General features: G+C 42.1%; 1 protein-coding gene across 2 annotated transcripts in view; it reads left to right on the top strand.

Moving 5' to 3' along the window:
• The window catches only part of CDH1 (cadherin 1), an 89,221-nt gene that overhangs the window by 7,715 nt on the left and 72,304 nt on the right, over window positions 1-9,202 (top strand). For both annotated transcript variants that reach the window (XM_023523463.1, XM_023523464.1), the window contains exon 2: window positions 5,305-5,472. The gene's annotated coding sequence lies outside the window, so the exon portion shown is untranslated. The remainder of the gene's footprint in view (window positions 1-5,304; window positions 5,473-9,202) is intronic.

Raw genomic sequence — 9,202 nt, forward strand, 5'->3', positions numbered from 1 at the left:
ACCTGAAATATCCACATAATCTTTGACCTAGTAACTCCACTTACAGAAATTTATCCTATAGACCTATCCATATAATCCTCAAAGGTTTATATATAAAGGAATACCTCATAACATTGTTGATAAGAACAAACATTGGAAAAAACCCAGGTCTATCAAAAAGGAAATTAATAAATTATAGGCATCTAAACAATGGAAAATTATACAGCCATTAAAATGCTATTGGGAATCTATATTTACTGATGCGGTAGGCTGTCCCCAAACTGGTATTGGGTAAAAACACAGGTTACTCTGTAGAATAGGTCGAGAAAGGTAGTTTATTCCTGAAGGAGACACTGAAAGTGGGATCAGCAGTTGCCCGTGGAGTGGGGAGAACAGAAGTGGCTGGGGGATCAGGGAGGAAGAATGACTTCTTAATTTTGAACTCACCTCCTGCGCACAGAATTAGATTAGCTATAATCCCTGGTTCATGATACACTTGTATTATTGGTCTGTGCATGCCCAGTTGTCAATCTGATTTACTTATTCATTTATTTTTAACTCTCCAGCCAACCCAAGGAATAGAACATAATGATACCTTATATCTCCCTAGAGATCTTTCTCTACCCTACCCCTTCACATCCCCCAAGAGGTAACCAGTCTTCTGATGTTTGTGTTTTTCTTTTCTTTGTTTTTTTGTGTATATATATATATATATATATGGTCTAACTCTAAATTATGTGTACTTTTAGTTGTTTCTAACCTTTAAAAGAAGAGTATCATGCTGTGTGGGATCTTTTGGAACTAGTTTTTCCATTCAACATCATATTAAGATTCATCATGCTGCTGTGCATGGCCGCAGTCCATTCATTTCTTCCTTGCTTTGTAGTCAGCCATTGTATGAATATACTGCATTTTTAAAATCCATTATCCCGTCAATGGACATCTGGGTTTTTCCAGATTTTTGCTATTATGAATAATGCATGTATGAATAGTCTCATCCGGGTCTCGTGCTGCACGTGTTTCCGGTGTTTCCTCTGCTTAAATGCTGAGGAATGGACTTTCTGGGGTGCTGGGTTCATGAATGTTTAGTTTTACTAGAATTGTTCGTTGCACTCCCACCAGCACATCAAAGAACTGTCGATGATCCAAGTTTTCTGCTACCTCAGGTTTAGTTAGACTTCTTAACTTGGGCAGCCGAATAAATGGGAAACTTATTCTCAACACTTAGCCTTTCATTCCTTTCAGACTTGGTACCAGGTGCATGTATTACTCAGATAAATAAATAAAAAATACAATTATATGTTTGTCTGAAGAGACAAAGTTTGGATATAACTCAAAATGTCAGCTGTGAGTAACCCTAGGGTAGAGTAATAGGTGATTTTTATTTGAATTTTTCTTTTTTCTTTTTACCTCTGCATAATTTTTTTTTTTTTTACTGTGGATATTATGTCATTTTTTAAAAGAAAGAAAGAAGACATGTGGTGCTCAACATTAGTCATTAGGTAAATACAAATTAAAATCACAATAAAATACCACTATGTTACTACTGAAATAGCTAAAATTTAAGACTGACCATGTGCTGGAGGAGATGTGGAGCCACTAGAACTCTCATATATTGCTGATGACATTACAAAATGGTATGGCCACTTAGGAAAAACGGTTTGGCCATTTCTTAAAAAGTTATATATGCACTAACCATATGATTCCGCAATTCTACTCCTGGGTATTTACCCAAGAAAAATGAAAACATATGCTCATACAAAGACACATGAAAGTTTCTAGCAGCTTTATTCATAAGAGTCCAAAGCTGAGAGACAGAGAGAGAAAATGAACGAGCAAGGGAGAATGAATTAAAATACATATATGCAGCAACGTGGATGGATCTCAAAAGCATTTTGCTAAGTGAAAGAAACTAGATACAACAGCCCACATACTGTATAATTCCATTTATAGGACATTCTGGAAAAGGCAAACTGCTGTGACAAAAAAGAGTTCAGTGGCTGCCAGGGACTAGGGGACTAGAGGTGGATGAAGAGGCTGTCTACAAAGGGCACAGGAATTTTGTGACATCACATCATGGAACTATCCTCCATCTTGAGTAGAGGGGTGGATATATAACTGCATGTGTCTGTCAAAACTCAGAGACCTGTACACCAAACATGTAACGCATGATTTAACTTTAAAAATGGGGGATGCAGAGGGAGCTAAACCAAAGAGAAAGACGGCTTGAAATCCGAGAAATTCTGGGCACCAAGGAAAGGGTATTTCCTATGTGTACCCTGAATCAGCTCTTTGTGGAACTTCCTTCAAATCTGCTGCATGCCAGGCCCAGCTTCAGAGCTCCGTCTCTGACTTACTTGGGCAAGTAGTCCTGGCTCCCGTGGCAGTGGCCATTCATTCATTCATTCATTCACTGAACAGATATTTAACTTTGGCCTGCTCTGTTCCAGGCCCTGTGCTGGGTACTAGGAATATAGTGACAGACAAGGCAGGCCTGGCCCCGTCCTCCAGGATCCTCATCCTGAGATGGATGAAAAACGGTTACTGTAGCACATAATAGCAACCTTTATATATATTGCTTATCCTGTGCTAGACACTTGTCTGAATATGTACCAGTTCACCTGATTTCTAGACAACCCTAAATGGGAGGTTTTATACCATCAAACCCATAATAGATGGGGAAATTGAGGCACAGTCAATAACCTGCACATAGTAAGTGGCAGAGCTGGGATTTGAGCCATGCTCTCTGCCTCTAGAGTTTATATATTTGAGCACTACCCAATTCCGGCTTTTGGATGGTTTTACAGTATAAAGCATAGCGCAAAGACAGGTCTCATCAGGAATGGGATATGGAGGAAAGATAGGCTCACAAGTGGGGAAAATCTATTGCACAGTTGACCCCAGCCTCTATCCACAGTCAGGCTATTTTTGACTCTTTTTAAATTTTGTAAATAGCTTTTTAGATTTTTAGGTCATACTATGACTAAGTTCTGTCTACTAAGAGAAACGAACTTCCCACCCGAGCCCCAGCAGGCACAGACCGATAACTAGCATTCAGAAAAAGGGAAGTGGTTTCTGGGGCTCCAGGCTGGACTGGAGCTTGCTGGCTAGCTCTGGGCTTTCACCCCAAGAGGCAGGCCCCAGGCAGACCATGCCTGCCACCATTTTGAGCTCCTTGGTCAGAGTGAACATCTCCCCACCCCCACCCCAGGTGGGTAGCCGCCTCCTGATGCTGGGGAATCATGCTGTTGCTTGAATGTTAGTTTTTATGTGCCTAGTATCTGTTTGCTCTTCTCTAGGTGACAGCATCATCATTTTCCTTTAGGAGACCACAACTCCCCTACCCTTAGTCCATGTGGTCCTGAGAGGCTGTTTTCTCTTGCCTCACTCCAGGGCTGGACACATGACCCAGTCTTAGGCAATCAGAACCACCCAGCTATCTCTGTGGCCACAGGATTGCTTCAGAGGTGTGCACCTGAGCCCACTCAGGGCATAAAAGTGAAACTTGAGACTTTTGCTCTACCTATCAGAAAAGTATAGTTCTTCATGGCTGGGATTGCTAAACTGTTAGGTCTCTGCCTTGACAGGAGAATCTAACAATCTGAGCATCTAAGAAAGTCAACATAGCGGAAAGCCAAGACAGAGCAAGACATCCCTGATGACATGATTTGACCACTTGACCACTTGGAGACATCTATGCCTGAAGTTTATCTATCATGACCTTTTTAGTACGTGAGCCTCCAGATTCTCTTATTCATGCTTAGGCACTTATGTTTTAGGCATTTACAATCCAAAGCGACCAATACAAATGCCAAAACACAGCAGAGTGGAGGGCAAAACCTCTGGATGAGGAGTCTTAATGCTTGGATTTGAGTCAAGATTTCCCTGCTTCCCAGATCTTGAAACCTCCTGGTATTCCACTTTCTTCAACCGTGAAATGGGAAGAGTGTCACTGCCTACAATACAGTGCTGTGGTGGAAAATCAAACGAGCATGGATGGAAAGCGCCATGTAATCCATAAAGTGCTTGGCAAATTCCGAAGCCTCATACCGTACACGAGTGGGCAGCTTTGTTGGCACATGGTATTCAAAGGAGAAGGTGCTCTAGAAGTGAGCAATTCCTTTTGTGTCATGTCCAACCTGCTGCGTGACATCTGACAGGTGTTTTAAAGTTAATTCTTGTCTTTGGAAAAATAGATTCCTTCGTATCCCTTAACGCAGCGGTCCCCAACCTTTTCAGCACCAGGGACCAGTGCTCCTGAGAGAATCTAACACCTGATGATCTGAGGTGGAGCTGAGGTGGTGATGCTAGCACTGGGGAGTGGCTGCAAATAAATGAAGTTTCGCTTGCTCACCTGCCATTCACCTCTTTCTGTGCAGCCCAGTTCCTAACAGGGACCAATACCAGTCCTAGGCCTAGGGGTCGGGGACCCCTGCCCTAGGGGATTTGCAAACTGTATCAGGTGACTCCCCGATCTTAATTAAAACCATACAGTGGCTCCCCATTGCTCTGAAGACATAGGCCAAGCTGCTGACCATGATTAACACAACGCCCCCCCACGCCCCCAACGCTGTCCTTACCTGTCCTTACCTGCCTCTCCTTTCTCCAACTAGACTGAATTACCTGAAATGCTGAGCCCTCCCCCATCTGTCAGGAACACTCTGGCGAACTCAACTTAGATGTCACTTTCCCGGGGAAGCCTTCCCTGAGCCCCTTGTGCCTCCCCATCACATACCTTGTTAATCTTGAATCGTTACCATCAGAACTGGTCTCTCACCAGGGTCACTAATATGGCTATTCTAGTTACTAAAATACTGTATTGAAATTTTTCCATATCAGTTGGTAATCAGCTGGCTTCCCTGAGTTCCTCAAGTGCTCCCCACATCTGTAGCCCCTCACATGACCTTCAAACCAGCCCCCCACTCAGCAACCAAAAGGCTGAAGCCTGGTACACCAGGGGACCTGGGAATCCTGCTCTGATTCTTAATGGCTGGTCAGTTTGATTGGCCCAGCACCCACGCTCTACCATTTGTTAAATATTATTCATGTCTTCTTTGCTGATTGCCCTGGATTGTAAATACCTGGTTTCCTTGTCTGTTTATTCCACTAGACGGAAGGCTCCTTGAGGCCAGGGAGATTCCTTCCTCACCAGCAAAGCACTTGGCACACACCAGGTACCCAATGCGTGTTTACTAAATGAATGCATGGATGGGAAAGTGAATGAAAATTTGGAGAGTTACTTTGCAAAATGATAGGCCCCCCATCCTCAGTCTGGACTCAAGTTTTCTTCAAGGCTTGTGATGGAAACCTTGCTCTTTGTCCTAGTTTTATTGCTCTGAAGTTCTTCGCCCTTATAGGACGCTCTCTCCACCTGCCACATCTGACTCCAGCCTGGCCAGCTCCACCCTTTGCTCCTACAAGACTTTGACCCTCACTGAGAACTGCTGAGCCTGGGAAGGTAAAGATGTGCTCCTTTCAGGAACCCGTGAGTAGGTGAGCACACACATGTATGCACACATACACACACACACATGCACAGGAAGGGACAGTCAACGGTGCTCACTGACTCTGGGAAGGTGACTAACTCATCCCAGTTTACCCAGGACTTTTCTGCTTTTAGCGTTGAAAAACCCTGTCCTCCAGGAACCCTCTCTGTCCCTGGCAAAAGGGATGGTTGGTCACCCTAGCACTGGGTTGGTTGGGTCATTCTTCATGGCCAGTGGAGGGCATGGTAGCCTTCAGGATGGACTTCTGTATTGCTGGTGCTGAGCACGGGGCCGGGTACATGATGGGTTTGCTGCATCTCTGCCACTTACTAGCCGTGGAAAATCGCTTTACCTTTTGGTTTCCTCAAGAGGGGATAGGATAGTAGCTTCCCCATGGAGGTGCATATGCTGAAAATATAAAAGTGCCTGGAGCTAACACCTGGAACATAGTGTTATATAAATGAAAGCCATTATTATTGTTGTTGTTGTTATAATTATATATGTGCATGGAAGACAGGTTTCTAGATTTTTTCCATTCATTAAACAAAAACAAGAGGTATAGGGCTATAGAAGTGAACCACCACTAAGACTGTTCTTAGCAAGACAAGACCCCTCTTCCAACTTAAAAAAGAAAACAGCTTTATTCTGATAAAATTTATTTTTTTATTCTTATAAACCACATCATTTAGCCATTTAAAGCATTCAATTCAATGTTTTTAGTATATTCACAGGTTGTGCAATCATCAACACAATCTAAGTTTAGAATATATTCATCCCCCTGTAAAAGAAATGCCATACTCATTATTACTCACTCCCAATTTCCCTCCTACCCCTCCCCCAATTCTGCCCAGCCCTAGGCAAACACTAATCTATTTTCTGTCTTTACAGATTTGCCTATTCTGGAAATTTCATAAAGTGGAATCATATAATATTTGGTCTTTTGTGTCTGGCTTTTTTCATTTAGCATATGTTTTCAAGGTTCATCCGTGTTGAAGCATGTATCAGAACTTCATGCTTTTCATTGCCAACCCCCACTCAATCCATTTTAGATACATCCAGAAAGGATTCAGTGCTCACCATATTCAGAACAAGCTTCTACTTGTGGAGAAAGAGATCAAATAATTTTTTATTTTTGCTATATCTATTTCTTTTATCTTATTCTTAAATTTTCTTTTGCCCTTATTGCTTTTTGTTTATTTTTTAAAGATATAATTTGTAATAAAAAGAGAATAAATATATCACATGTATTAGTTATAAAGCATAATAATATAATGAATAATTGTGAACTCACCACTCATCCCAAATTTCCTGCTCCAGAGAAATAACCATTGGAGAATGAAGATATAGTGTTCTTATCAAGCAATTCCTAATTTTTATTAGTTATATATTATTCATAATATTTCCATTTTGTTCTGTAACTATAATTAAGTCTTTTGTGCTTTGTCTGGAGGTTGAGTCTAAAAACTGAAAAGCAATAAATAAATAGCATCATGATTCCATAAATATCACTCACATGAGAACTCTTGGCCCCCAAGAGAAGGAAATGTGAACCTGGCCAGTGACACAATTCCCAATCTCAAGAAGCTCAAAGTCAAGAGTTTTTAGAGGTAGAAGAAAATGAAAGGATCCTTCCAGGCCAACTGAATCTTCTTATAGACAGGAAACTAAGACTTGGGGAAGGAAAGAGATTTTGCTTCAATTCACAAGGTCAATCCCTCACACTGGGTTATAGCCACCTCCTGGAATTTGATAAATAAATAGTGTTAGCCACAAAGTTCCTTTTTAAAGGGAAATTAAATGATGAGGACTTCGCATTATGGATTTAAGAGCATAAACTAAGAAAATAAAATAATAATTATAAAAAGTAAAAGCTCTTTGTTTCCAAGTATCTTTGATTTGGGGGGAGGCAGAATTTGGCAGCGAGTGATTTCACTGGCTGCTGAGCCTGGAGAGGGTTGGCCTTATCAAACCTGGAGGTAAGCTTCCTCTCTCCATCCCACATGGACTGAGTTCTTGCCTCTGAGAGGAGGGGCGGAAACTTCTCTGCTTACAGGTGGGAGACAGGAAGCAACAGGTCTGTGGGGCCCCAACAACTATTCTACAACATTTTATCTGTCTTTCTTAAGTCATCAGGTACAAAGGTATCTGTGCAAAGAGAGGGCACCCAGCCAGCTGTGGAGCTCCATGGCAGCAAGCTCCCCCGCTCTCAGTGGGCTTAGGGGAGGGTGAAGGTTAGGCTGGAGGGAGCTTGCTGCTCATGGCATCTGCTCAGGGAAAGCCCCAACTCCTGAGCATCATAGAATGTAAACATAATAATAGTTAATGTTTATTTAGCACTTCCTGTCAGTCACATTCACTTAGATTATTTCACCTAATCATCCGATGAAATGGATGATGTTATTATCCCCATTTGTACAGATGCAGGAATTGAGGTCCGAAGAAAGTTTAAGTGACTTGTTCAAAGGCTTAGAACTAGTACGTGGCAGACCAGGATTCAGACCCAGGCAGTGACACACCAACGGTCATGCTGAGAACCATTTTGCCATGCTGGTCTTGTAACTGGAGCACCAGTCTCAAGCCTACCTCTGCCATGACCTGGCTCTTCATCTCTCTGAGCCTCAGTTGCCTCCTCTGGAAAATGGGAAGAATACTTTCTGCTCTGTAGGCAGATTGGAGGACCAAATGCTCCAGCCCAGGGCCTGCTCCTCTGGTTCCACCTGTCATCATCACCTCAACCCCAGCCCTCACTGTACTAGAAGTTCCAGCCTGGCTCAACAATCAGCAGCTCAGGCTATGCTCTTGCAACCTTCTCTTGGGTGCCTTGGGGTCTAGAATTTCAGGTCAACTCGACAGACCATTTCTTGCTAAAATAAGCAGTATGCTCTTCAGTTCAAATAAAATAAAAGAAATAAAAGTCTGCTGTGACTTTTGCAGTACAACATGTAGACTAAGAATCTTTGGAGGCCCTTATCCCTGGGTTCAAATTTCAGTTCTGTCACTCTTACTGTATAAGCCTGGACAAATCTCTTGACCTCTCTGAGCCCTCGTTTCCAAATCTGTAAAACGGATATAGTGAGAGCACTCAAAGGGCTATGCGAGAGAAGCCATATTGAATACGGTGAGCCCCAATAAATGGTAGCTATCATTTTTATTACATAGCATATTGTAATTACTGGCATTTAGCACAATTCCTGGTACAGAGTCTACAATTAATAATATTTAGTAAATAAATGGATGAATGTTTACTTGTCAACATCCCTCACTAACTATGAGCTTCATAAGGGCAGTGACTGTATTTTGTTTATTTCTACGTCCCCAATGTCAGGCAGAGTGCCTGGCACATGGGGGTGCTTAATAAATGTTTGTTGTTTGCCCTAATGAGCTAATGGATCTGGACAGCCATCATCCATGATGCTAAAACCACAAGGTGAAAGGCTGATGGAGAACTCGATAATGGAGGGATCAGTTGACACCAACTGAATCTTAGTTATTCTAATAGAGACAACCAGACACTTTCTTGTTTCCTGATATGACACTACTCAGTATGAAATATGTTTTGCCTGAAAAACTGAATCTGAATTAAATCAAGCCTCTAGATCTAAGTACCAGTCTATGTGACATATGGGAAAGAGGGACATGTTCAACGATGCTGCGAGCATGCGTTGAACCAAATACAAAATGTAGGACATCTAACAGGACAAATGACACGGTATCTTAAAAAACAAAACAAAACAAAA

The sequence above is a fragment of the Pteropus vampyrus genome, unplaced genomic scaffold (assembly GCF_000151845.1).
Source record: "Pteropus vampyrus isolate Shadow unplaced genomic scaffold, Pvam_2.0 Scaffold394, whole genome shotgun sequence".
Lineage (NCBI taxonomy): Eukaryota > Metazoa > Chordata > Mammalia > Chiroptera > Pteropodidae > Pteropus > Pteropus vampyrus.